Here is a 12,141-nt window from a genome sequence, read left to right as displayed (position 1 = left end):
AATGAAATGTGCTGCCAATGTATCTTCCCTGCCACCTTATTCCATGGACCTCACTAAATTACACGCCCAAGCAATAGTGTTCTTAAGTGTACTTGTACCGCTTCTCAAATTGCCCTTTTGAAAATCCATGTCCTGCTTTCACAGGAAACATCTGTTCCATCCTCCCCATCTTCTTCTTTTTTGCCTGTTTGTTTGACAGTGACATAGATAGAAGGTTGTGTAGCATAGCAGAATAAACCCTGGTTTGGTATGAAAAAGATTTGATCTCTGATTCTGAATTTTCTACTTTTTTAGTAATTTAAGCTCCATAACCTTTGTTTTTCCTACCTGGAAATTGGAAATAATGATATCTATATCATGAGTTCATTTGGACAGCTTTGTGCATTAATACAGATGAGTCTGACTGGTGTATAATATAGTAGTGGCAATTACTGAGGCAAGGAAATTCATGGATTTTTAAAGTAAATTAGTATAAAGGAAAGGATCACAGACACAAGTTAGGATGTGACTTCTTCTGTTCATAAGAGAGAGAATGAGGACCTATTTTAGTCTCTTTGGGGCTGTTACAAAACACCATAATTTGGGTGGCTTATAAATGACAGACAGGTGTTTCTCACAGTTTTGGAGGCTAGGGAATCTAAGATGAAGATGCCCACATATTTGATGTCTGGCTGAGGCCCACTTCTTGGTTTATAGACTGTGTCTTTTCTCTGGATGCTCAACTGGTAGAAGGGAAGAGGAATCTCTGGAATTTCTTTTATAAGGGCACAAATCCCATTCATCTCCCCAGTGAGCACACCTAGTCACTCCCAGAGCCCTCACTTCTAAATACTGTCACATTGGGGTTTAGGATTCAACATATGAATTTTGGGGGTATACAACCATTTGGATGATAGTAGGATCTTAACTTAAGTGTAAGCAATAAAAGAGAGTATATGATACACATGAGATATTTTATGGTGACAACTTAAAAGTACATGTTTAAATGATCAAAAGAATGGTGATAACTTTCTTGCTTTTATCTAATGCCAAGATAATATTAATCAGAGTAGAGAATAAGGAGAGCTGGCTATTAAAAATTACATATACATATATAATATATATAATATAAAATAAAAAATATATAAAATAAATATATTTAAATATTAGAAAAAAGAGATGAGGCAGCTCTAAGTCGTGTCTGACTCTTGTGACCCTATGGACTGTAGCCTGCCAGGCTCCTCTGTCCTTGGGATTTTCCAAGCAAGAATACTGGAGTAGGTTGTCATTTCCCAGGGGATCTTCCCGACCCAGGAATTGAACCCAGGTCTCCTGCATTGCTCAGTCAGTAAAGAGTCTGCCTGCAATGCAGGAGACCTGGGTTCAGTTCCTGGGTCAGGAAGATACCCTGTAGAATGGAACAGTTACCCATTTCAGTGTTCTTGCCTGGAGAAACCCATGGACAGAGGAGCCTGGCAGACTATAGGCCATGGGGTCACAAAGAGTCAGACATGACTAGCAACTTTCACTTTCATTCGTATATAAATATATATAGCTGGTTTTGAATGTGTTGTTTGATTTGTCTGTAGGACATAGTGGATTCATGAAGCATCTGTTTAAGAACTGGATATATAGCTCTGAATCTCAGGAGAGGTTTCTGGGCTGGAGAATCATGATTTGTCATTACTACCTAGTGGGAGGTGAAGCTAATAGAATTTGTGAGGCCACCAAGGGGACCACATGGAATGAGACAAGCAAGGTTCTAATTGTTTAACTCAAGAAGTTTTCAATTTCACATTTCAAGTCCCAGTTTCCAGGATTTTAAAAAATTACATTGCTCATTCAGTTTGTTTTTCTGTGATATGTGTGGAGTGTCCCCAGATACTAGCATACGTTAAATGGTATATCATTAGGTGCAGCACTTGCGCAGTATTACTGGATACCTGATTCTTTAACAATTTACTGGGCTTTACTAATTCGCTATAAATATTTCTTTGCCATCGACCAAAATAGAAACCATTGCATTGATAACTGGAAAAGGAAATGTGAACCCACTCCAGTATTTTAACATCTTTGCAGGAAAAAAAATGTTTTTTAATTGGGAAGCAGATTACAATTATAACATTGAACTGTGGAAAATATAGGCACTTTGGAGTTGAATAAGTACAATGTACTTGTATAACAGTGCCAGGAAATTTAACTTATAACTTTATAAAGGACACCTCCATGAGATGAGAACTATGTGTATTTTACTACACAGATAATTTAAGCAAATGTGAATACTTTATGGCAAAAATTCATTATCAAATTTTAGTGTTTCTTAACTAAAATGATAAACCTCTACAGGAAAATTTAAGAGAATAGTTGTTGATTCTGTAGACTTTTTTTTCCCCCTTCCAATGTTTTAGACTATGATTATTCATTTTCCTTAGAGGAAAGTCTATAAAAATTCATTTGTGGACTGTTTGTGTATGTCAGTTAAAGTATGTGACTACCCAGGATATTTTCCCTGTATCTCTTACCGAGGGAGTTTTCCAGGTGTGAAGCAAGAGGGAATAGAGTTCACAAGACCACCTTTACTTCTGTCACTAACTGTAGGATTCTGGGGTATTCCACAAACCACACTGTAAGTCATCCATTAGACTCATGAAATACTCCAAAAACTGTTAAACTTACACTGATAGTTACAGGGAAAGCATATAGATCAAAATCAGCTGATGGAAGGGATGGATAAGGTAGAGACCTAACGCAGAGCTGCCGGGCCCCCTCTCACTGTGCAGTCAGGACATAGCTGTTTCCTGGCATTATGAAGCATCACCAGCCAGCGAAGCTCACCTGAGTCTTGGTGTCTAGTGACCTTGTTAGAGCTCTGTCTTGTGGGGGTGGTTGACCATCCACATGGCTGACCTGTTTCCAGATCCTCAGTGGGTCAAATTGTGTGACCCAAGATACCCACCCCAAGTCACACTGTTGGTGTGGCTTCCATGCCCTACCCTGCATCATATTGTTCCTATCTTATTGGCCCAGGGACCACAGGCAAACATAGATATTCTTGTCAGGCATGACATTTTAAGGATTTAGAGATTATCTCCCAAATGCTGAAGGCAAAAGACAGACCTTGTTTCAGTCAAGGTTAAATTCTTCACTGCACACAGTTCTCTTTTCTTTGGTGGCTCCTCCCCTTCTCTTTGTGAAGGAGCTAGTATTTATGTGTCTTATACTTTGTCTGCAGGGGTGGGAAATGTCACCCAGCTTGACCAGTCAGCAGTTTCCATGGGAATTTTGTTTTGGACATAGGGATGTAATCTACAGTGTGTTTCGTGATTGGCTTTCCTGGTGGTTCAGACAATAAAGAATCTGCCTGTAATGCAGGAGACCCAGGTTTGATCCCAGGATCGGGAAGATTCCCCCTGGAGAAGGAAAAGGTTACCCACTCCAGTATAGTCCATGGCGTTGCAGAGTTGGACCCGACTGAGGGACTTCACACTTTTTTATGTGAATTAAGTATTAGCTTAACAGAAGAAATCAGAGAAAACTGGAGAGAAGTAGAGAGACAGAAAACAAAAGAGGGATACAGACATGGAGATGAAAATAGGAGTGAAATCAGACACCCCCCTGCCCTCCACCTTGAGGCTTTGTGTCAATGTGAGTCTACATCTTTGTTAGTTGTGTATAGTATATACCAAGCATGCATGCTGCATCTCCAGCATCTTCTGGATCTCCTGCTTTGGTAGGTAGTTTCTTTACTGCTAGCACCACCTGAGAAGCCAAGTATAGGGCACATATACAGTTAAATCTCCTTCTTTACCTCCAATATTTTGGAGTAGAGTTTTTCACCTGTAACAGAAAGGCCTCTGACTAATACAAAGGTCCAAAGTATGAACATCAGTTATTGTTGGGAAGCAGCTGAAACTAGAGAGCTCACTGACAATTTAAACACTTAGGTCTAGGTGGAGTAACAAACAGTAAAAACAAAAGTTCTTATGACCTAATCCCCGGAGTATGAGTCCTTTTTCATAGTGAAACTCCCTGTCTCTGGCTTTACTTCTCAGCTTGGTCCTACATCCTTAGTAAGAGATACTACATGTGTGTTTACTGAGTTTCTAATAAGGCTTTAGAGGAAAGACTGCATCAAAATTTCCAGAATGTCTGTATGCATCTAATTTGCCATTAGACCCTCCTGTATCAACCCTTTCATTAAACGGTAACTCATGAAAGAAGAAATTTGCTAAAACAGATTTTGGAAACAGAAGTGAAGCTTAAAATAACAATGTTTAATATAAAATGTGTTAAAAGTTAGCAGTGGTTCTGAAGTATATCCATGCCTCTCTGGTGTTTAGGTCTTGTAAAAAATAGATGTAACCTATGTTTCAAATTTTATTTACATATGTAGACCAGGAACACCTGTTTTAGGAGTAATACTGTGGCCTAGCTCTGACAGAACACCTTGGAGAATGTGCTCTTCCTAACATATGGTGTCTTATCTCACACACGTAATATATAACACAGCCTTGTAAAATTAGTGCACGTAGGCATACACTCCTCATACAGAGCTCTGACATGTAAGCCCTCATGGTTTTGATTCAGAAATATGTAACAGTGGTCTTGGACAGTTGGTGATGAATATGTAGCTTTATGTACTCCTGTTCACAAAACTAACCAAAGGAATGCCCAAATGTCCATTAGCAATAGAATGAATTAACTGTATTATAGATATACAATAAATGTTATACTGCAATGAACATGATGAATTATAGATGCATATAACAAGAGTGAATCATAAGAGATAATATTGAATTAAAGAAGCCAAACATCATATAATAAATATTTTATTATTCTCCTTACATAAACTTCAAAAAACAGGTAAAATTAAACTACATTGTTTAGGAGTATGCAATTTGGTTAGCAAATTATATGATACATATGCAGAAATTAAATTCCATGAAGTTCAGTTGTATTGGTACTCTGAGGGAGGAGGGAATGGATTTTGTTTGAGAAGGAACATGCAGGGGGCATCTTGAATCCTGTTGATATTTAATTTTTTTTTCTTGCCTTGGACAGAGGTTAAATAGGCGTCTAACTTCAGTTCAATTCAGTTCAGTCACTCAGTCGTGCCCGACTCTTTGTGACCCCGTGAATTGCAGCATGCCAGGCCTCCTTGTCCATCACCAACTCCCGGAGTTCACTCAAACTCATGTCCATTGAGTTGGTGATGCCATCCAGCCATCTCATCCTCTGTCATCACCTTCTCCTCCTGCCCTCAATATTTCCCAGCATCAGGGTCTTTTCAAATGAATCAACTCTTCGCATGAGGTGGCCAAAGTATTGGAGTTTCAGCCTCAGCATCAGTCCTTCCAATGGACACCCAGGACTGATCTCCTTTAGGATGGACTGGTTGGATCTCCTTGCAGTCCAAGGGACTCTCAAGAGTATTCTCCAATACCACAGTTCAAAAGCATCAATTTTTCAGTGCTCAGCTTTCTTCACAGTCCAACTCTCACATCCATACATGACCACTGGAAGAACCATGGACTTGACTAAATGGACCTTTGTTGGCAAAGTAATGTCTCTGCTTTTTAGTATGCTATCTAGGTTGGTCATAACTTTCCTTCCAAGGAGTAAGTGTCTTTTAATTTCATGGCTGCAACCACCATCTGCAGTGATTTTGGAGCCCAAAAAAATAAAGTCTGATACTGCTTCCACTGTCTCCCCATCTATTTCCCATGAAGTGATGGGACCAGATGCCATGATCTTAGTTACAGTTCATTAAATTGCACATTTATGCTTTATGTACTTTTCTGTATATTTGTAATATTCCAGATAAAAGAGGTTTTAAAAATGACAGTAAGATGGTCCCTGGTACCGAATAAGGAAAGAGACAAGAAGAAAAGTCTGCCACTCCTTGTCTCCACACAGGACTGACTGAACCCTGGATTTTTCTTCCAGTGATGTGACCTTGGGGTGACTGAAATCTCAGAGGGGAAGATAAGAGAGAGTGGTTCTTGCCAAGAAAGGAACAGAACTGTGGGTTGTTTTCTGGACACCCTTTTTAATCTCCAGGGTGAGCATACTGGATGTCTGCCCAGTAACACTACCCCATAGCAGTGTGTGCCCACCATAGACTCCGTTATAAGGGCCCTGGACTTCCCTGGTGGCTCAGATGGTAAATAATCTGCCTGCAGTGAGGGAGACCTGGGCTTAATCCCTGGGTTGGGAAGATACCCTGGAGAAAGGAACGACTACCCACTCCAGTATTCTGGCCTGAAGAATCCCATGGACAGAGGAGCCTGGCAGGCTATAGTTTGTGGGATCACAAAGAATCAGACACTGAATGAGCAACTTTCACTTTATATAAGAGCCCTGCTCCATCTACTCACCCTCTCACCAATTCTCTTGGCACAAAACCCAGACAGAAAGGGACTCACTTAAAGCCCTGAGCTAGCACCTTGACCTCTCCCTGCAGCTTCCTCCTGTCAGATGGGCCCCAGCCTTCCCTTTTGCATCAGAGAAGCTACGCCTACCTCCCTTGGCTTGGTGGGAGGTAGGCACAAATCCTCTCAGTTTGGATCACATGCTTGAGCCATTTTTCTTTTTCTCCACTCCACAGTACGGCTCCCCAGGGACGGAGGAAAAAGAAAGTAACTCCTGCTGTGGCTATTGGAAGTCATCAGCAAGCTCCCCACACTGGGCCCTTCTGTTCTAAAATGTGTCTGGCAAATCCCCTAGCAACAGAATTAGTGACTCCCACTAGAATTCTCTGGGTATAGAACAAAGTTGACTGAAATGATAATGTGGACTTCTCTTGCTCAAAAATTATGACGGGAATTTGCTGTATGGCTCAGGAAATTCAAACAGGGCCTCTGTATCAACCTAGAGGGGTGGGATGGGGAGGGAGATGGAGGGAGGTTCAAAAGGGAGGGGATATAAGTATACCTATGGCTGATTCATGTTGAGGTTTGACAGAAAACAGCAAAATTCTGTAAAGCAATTGTCCTTCAATAAAAAATAATTAAAAGAAATTATGATCAAGAAAATCTAAGACTGTTTTGGAGTGAGGGAATCTGTGGTAGAAAATTCATTACTTTGTAATTTTTTTCCAGCTTGAGTACAGTGTTGGATATTTCATAAAATAATTTCACAATTACCTTTGGAAGGAACCCTTATATAGTGGAAATAACATTGATCCCTCTGAGGAGGTCAAAATGTGTGGATAGGAGTCCCTTCCTCTCTAAAGAAAAGTATCTATTGTTAGGTAAGTGCAGGCAAGATAGAAGCAACAAGAACACAAGTTAGAACATGAAAAGAAAGAAACTGCTTAGAGTTCAAAGGAGGCAGAGATTGCATTAATTTAGAGAAAACAGTATAGACTTCAGAGAGGAGAGGGCATCTGGTGTGGACTTGTAGTATAAGTTGTTTATCGATCATCACAGAAGTGTGAGTGTAGAGGGAACAATACAAGTAAGGGCAAAAAGGCAAGATATTCAGGGCTTAGTCTCGGGTGCCTGGGGTACTGGGCATGGACAAGGAAGCCTTGGGTCATTATAGTGAAGGCACAGGGACCAGATGACGAAATGCTGTGAATATACCACTGAAAAACTTGGTCTTAGGTTGGAATGCAACATAGGTTTACTGAAGTTTTAGGATAGGAGATGGTGAATACCAAACATATATGTTGTTAGAATGTCTTATTTCTCCCCATGTCTACTTTTATGGGATGTAACAGTAGTGGTTTACCTCTCTTCTTTTTTTAAAGTTATATATCTTGTTGTTATTCTCTTATATTTCTTTTTCCCCCCTAATTCTCTTTTAAGAAACAAGTAGATGTTGTCCTTTCCTGCTCTTGGTTGGCCACAAATAGAAAAACACCTACTATTTCTTCAGACTCTTGATTTAGGGAGCATATCCTCCAGGCTTATGGTTACTTTTGTGTTATGACACTAATATTGAAAACACATATTTCCTAGTTTTGTCTTCCAAGAGCAATAATACCCCAGTATCAGTCAGCATACCCAGCATCCAGTTCTTGGTTTATCAATATCATTCTCCAATAAAAGGAACTAAGCTCCTTGAAAAGGAGCTTGATTGCAGAGTCAGGGCAGGGAAAATCCAAAGTAGATATGGAAAATTCAGTAGTTATAGAATTAATGAAATCCAGTTCATACAACTCAAGGTTTAGGATTTAGGAACTCTTGGCTATTCTAGAAGGTTTTAGATTTTTGCTTATAATCATTTTTCTTCCTTAGTACCTGGAATTCCAGTTATATGATAAAACCTTTTATTTTGAAATAATTTAGACATGAATTAATTACAAAAACAGTACAGAGAGTTCTTAATTATTCTTCACCCAGCTTTACCTCAGGTTGACATCTTATATAACCATAGCACAATTATCAATACTGTTTTCTAAATTACATCCTTTATTTGAGTTTCACCAGTTTTTCAATGAATATCCCTTTTTATATCTCAGAGTTCAATCTAGGATCCCTTTTGCACTTTATTTTCTTGGGCTCCAGAATCACTGCAGATGGTGACTGCAGCCATGAAATTAAAAAACACTTGCTCTTTGGAAGAAAAGCCATGACAAACCTAGACAGTGTATTAAAAAGCAGAGACATTACTTTTCTGACAAAGGTCTGTCTAGTCAAAGCTATGGTTTTTCCAGTAGTCATGTTTGGATGTGGAGTTGGACTATAAAGAAAGCTGGGCACTGATCCTCTTGAACTGTGGTGCTGGAGAAGACTCCCAAGAGTCTCTTGGTCTGCAAGGAGATCAAACCAGTCAGTCCTAAAGGAAATCAGTCCTGAATATACATTGGAAGCACTGATGCTAAAGCTGAAGCTCCAATACTTTGGCCACCTGATGCAAAGAACTGACTCATTTGAAAAGACCCTGATGCTGGGAAAGATTGAAGGCAGGAGGAGAAGGGGAGACAGAGGATGAGAAGGTTGGATGGTATCACCAATTCAATGGACTTAAGTTTGAGCCAACTCTGGGAGTTGGTGATGATTAGGGAAGCCTGGCGTGCTATAGTCTATGGGGTTGCAGAGTCAGATGTGACTAATTGACTGAACTGAACAGATTGCACTTAATCATCATATCTCTTTGGTTCCTTAATACCTTAATACCTCAGTCTTTCCTTGACTTCGATGAACCTAAAAGTTTTGAAGAGTAGTGATCAGGTATAGAATGTTTCTCAGTTTGGATTTGCCTAACTTTTTTTTTTTTTTCCATAGTTAGATGTAGGTTATGTGTATTTCACAAGCATTCCACAGAGGTGATGCAGCTTTCTTAATGCAGTATATCAGGGGTTAATAGAACTTATCACTGGTTATGTTAACCGTAATCACTTAGTTGGTGTCTTCCAGGACTTCTCCATTGTAAAATTACCAATTTTTCTTCACAATTTTTAAATATGTGGAGTAAATGCTTTGAGACTATGTGAACATCTTGTTCTTAAATTCTCATCAGTATATATTGTTCTAATAGTAATGTTTGATTTCCCTAATTCCATCTACATTTAGTAATTGGAATGCTTCTGTAAGGAAGCATTTGCAAACAAAGGTCTGTTTAGTCAAAGTTATGGTTTTTCCAGTAGTCATGTATGGATGTGAGAGTTGGACTATAAAGAAAGCTGAGCGCTGAAGAATTGATGCTTTTGAGCTGTGGTGTTGGAGAAGACTCTTGAGAGTCCCTTGGAATGCAAGGAGATCCAACCAGTCCATCCTAAAGGATATCAGTCCTGGGTGTTCATTGGAAGGACTGATGCTAAAGCTGGAACTCCAACACTTTGGCCACCTGATGCAAAGAACTGACTCATTGGATAAAACCCTGATGCTGGGAAAGATTGAAGGCAGGAGGAGTAGGGGACAACAGAGAATGAGATGGTTGGATGGCATCACTGACTCAATGGACATGAGTTTGAGTAAACTCTGGGAGTTGGCAATGGACAGGGAGGCCTGGCGTGCTGCAGGTTCATGGGGTCGCAAAGAGTTGGACACGACTGAGTGACTCAACTGAACTGAACTGTAAGTAAGAATTGTTCCTCCTCCCCCCTTAATGTACCACATCAGTGATTTATTTTTGTCATTATGGTGTCATGGATATTTATTATTTGATTGATTTTGATCCAGTGCTATTGTTATTTATATTTTTGCTCAAAATTTTGCAGTTTTGGTCCTCGAGTGCTCTTACAGGTTGACTCTGGTGTCCTTTTCACATATTATCACTCTCTTCTCCACTTTTTGAGTACTTCCTTATCCTCTAGACCACTGGGTATTCCAGGATTCTATTGGAATTTTCCCAGGTATGGAATTAACTACTTTTCTAAAGAGCCTGATTCCTTTTATTGGAAATAGTATTTATAAACCAAAATCTAGGTGTTAAGTGGACATATTGCTATTGAGGTATCATTGCTCTCAGAAAACAGAGCTAAGAAATATCTGTCTACCAAACTATGTACACATACCACATATATACTTATTAATGTGTCAATATATCTGAATAGATATTGCAAAATATACCCCTCCAGACTCCATGAGTTCACACCAATACCTCTAATTCCAATCTAGCAACTCAGGATCCATTGTAGCAACCTGCCTTTGCTTACCTGTAACTTCTTCCTCTGACAGTGAGAAACCTGGCTATTCAATATCTATAATATATTTACCTATGCCTATTGTTTAACCTTGTATACATAGAAAATGGCTTCAAAATTACTCATATGCATAGAGCTGTGAAAAACATTGCTACAGTGTTTGTGTACAGTCATTTTTTTGTCTCTAATATTATAACATTCAGTCAGAACAATGATTTTCTAAGTCAGGTTGACTCATTTCTCCCCAACCACTTCAATGTGGTTATGCCATTCATTCAAATTACAGCTCAGTGCATTTGCCACAGTCTGCATTCCATCTGTAGTTCTCCTTGCAGTCTGGTTGATATTTTAAAATTTAAATGCAACAAAATTCACTCTTTGTGTTACACAGTTCTGTGGTTTCTGAGAAATGCAGAGAATACTAAAGAGAACAATTCCATCACCCCAAATTTTCTTTTGCTGTCCCTTTTTAGTCGACTTATTCTCCATATAACCCCCAACAACAGTGATCTGAGTCTCAATAGTTTGGCTTTTCTAAAATTTACACAAATAGGATCATATAGATTTGAGGGCCTGGTCACTTTTTATGAGAAAAATTCATTTAAGATTCATGAATCAGTTGTTCTTTTCATTGCCATTTAGTGTTCCATTGTATGGAATTGTTTGCTTATTCACTCATTGAAGTATTAATATATCAGACTTGTACCAGGATTTTGTGCTTAAAGATGAAGCGTTTATAAATGTTAATGTATGGGCTTTTGTATAAACATTATTTTCACAAAACTTTACAATGTAAGTTCATTTGATGAATAGGAGTAGGATTGCTGAATAGTAGGGCAAATATATGCATAATTTGTTAAAACAAATAAAAAAACCCCTGTTTCCTAAAGTGGCTGTATAATTTTGTATGACCCCTAACAATGAATGATAGAACCATTTATTTTCTATCCTGACTGGCACTTCTTTTGTTTTAAATATGGCCGTTTTTATAGGTGTATAGTTAGTATCTCATTGGGATTTCAATTTGCATTTCCCTAGTCGCTAATGATGTTGAAACCTCTTTTTTATATGCTTATTTACCATCTGTATATCTTCTATGTTTAAATAGAACAGAACTTTTGCCTATTCTTATGAAGAGGTTTTCTTACTGTTGAGTTTTGAGAGTTCTTTCTATATTATTAATATGCCTTTTATCAGATATACAGCTTTCAAATATGTTCTGTCAGTCTATAACTTGCCTTACCTTCTCTTAACAGTGCATTTAATTGAGAAAACAATTATAATATTTATGAAGTGCAATTTATCAATTTTCCTTTTATGGGCTCTGTTTTGGGTGTCATATCTAACAATTTTACTAAATTAAAGTTTATGAAGATATTTTCCTCTTTGCTTCTAGAAGTTTTATGGTTATACTTCTTCTTTTCTTTTTTTCATTTAGATCTATTTTGAGTTATTCTGTGTAAAGTGTTTTTGTGTATGTGGGTATGTAATTATTATAGTACCTTTGTTGAAAAGATTATTTTTCTTCAATGAATTGCTTTTGCACCTTGATCAAAATTCAGTTAACT

Source organism: Odocoileus virginianus, chromosome 4 (assembly GCF_023699985.2).
Source record: "Odocoileus virginianus isolate 20LAN1187 ecotype Illinois chromosome 4, Ovbor_1.2, whole genome shotgun sequence".
NCBI classification, from domain to species: Eukaryota; Metazoa; Chordata; class Mammalia; order Artiodactyla; family Cervidae; genus Odocoileus; species Odocoileus virginianus.
The sequence above is the reverse complement of the archived record's forward strand: the minus strand, read 5'-3'. Positions refer to the sequence as shown.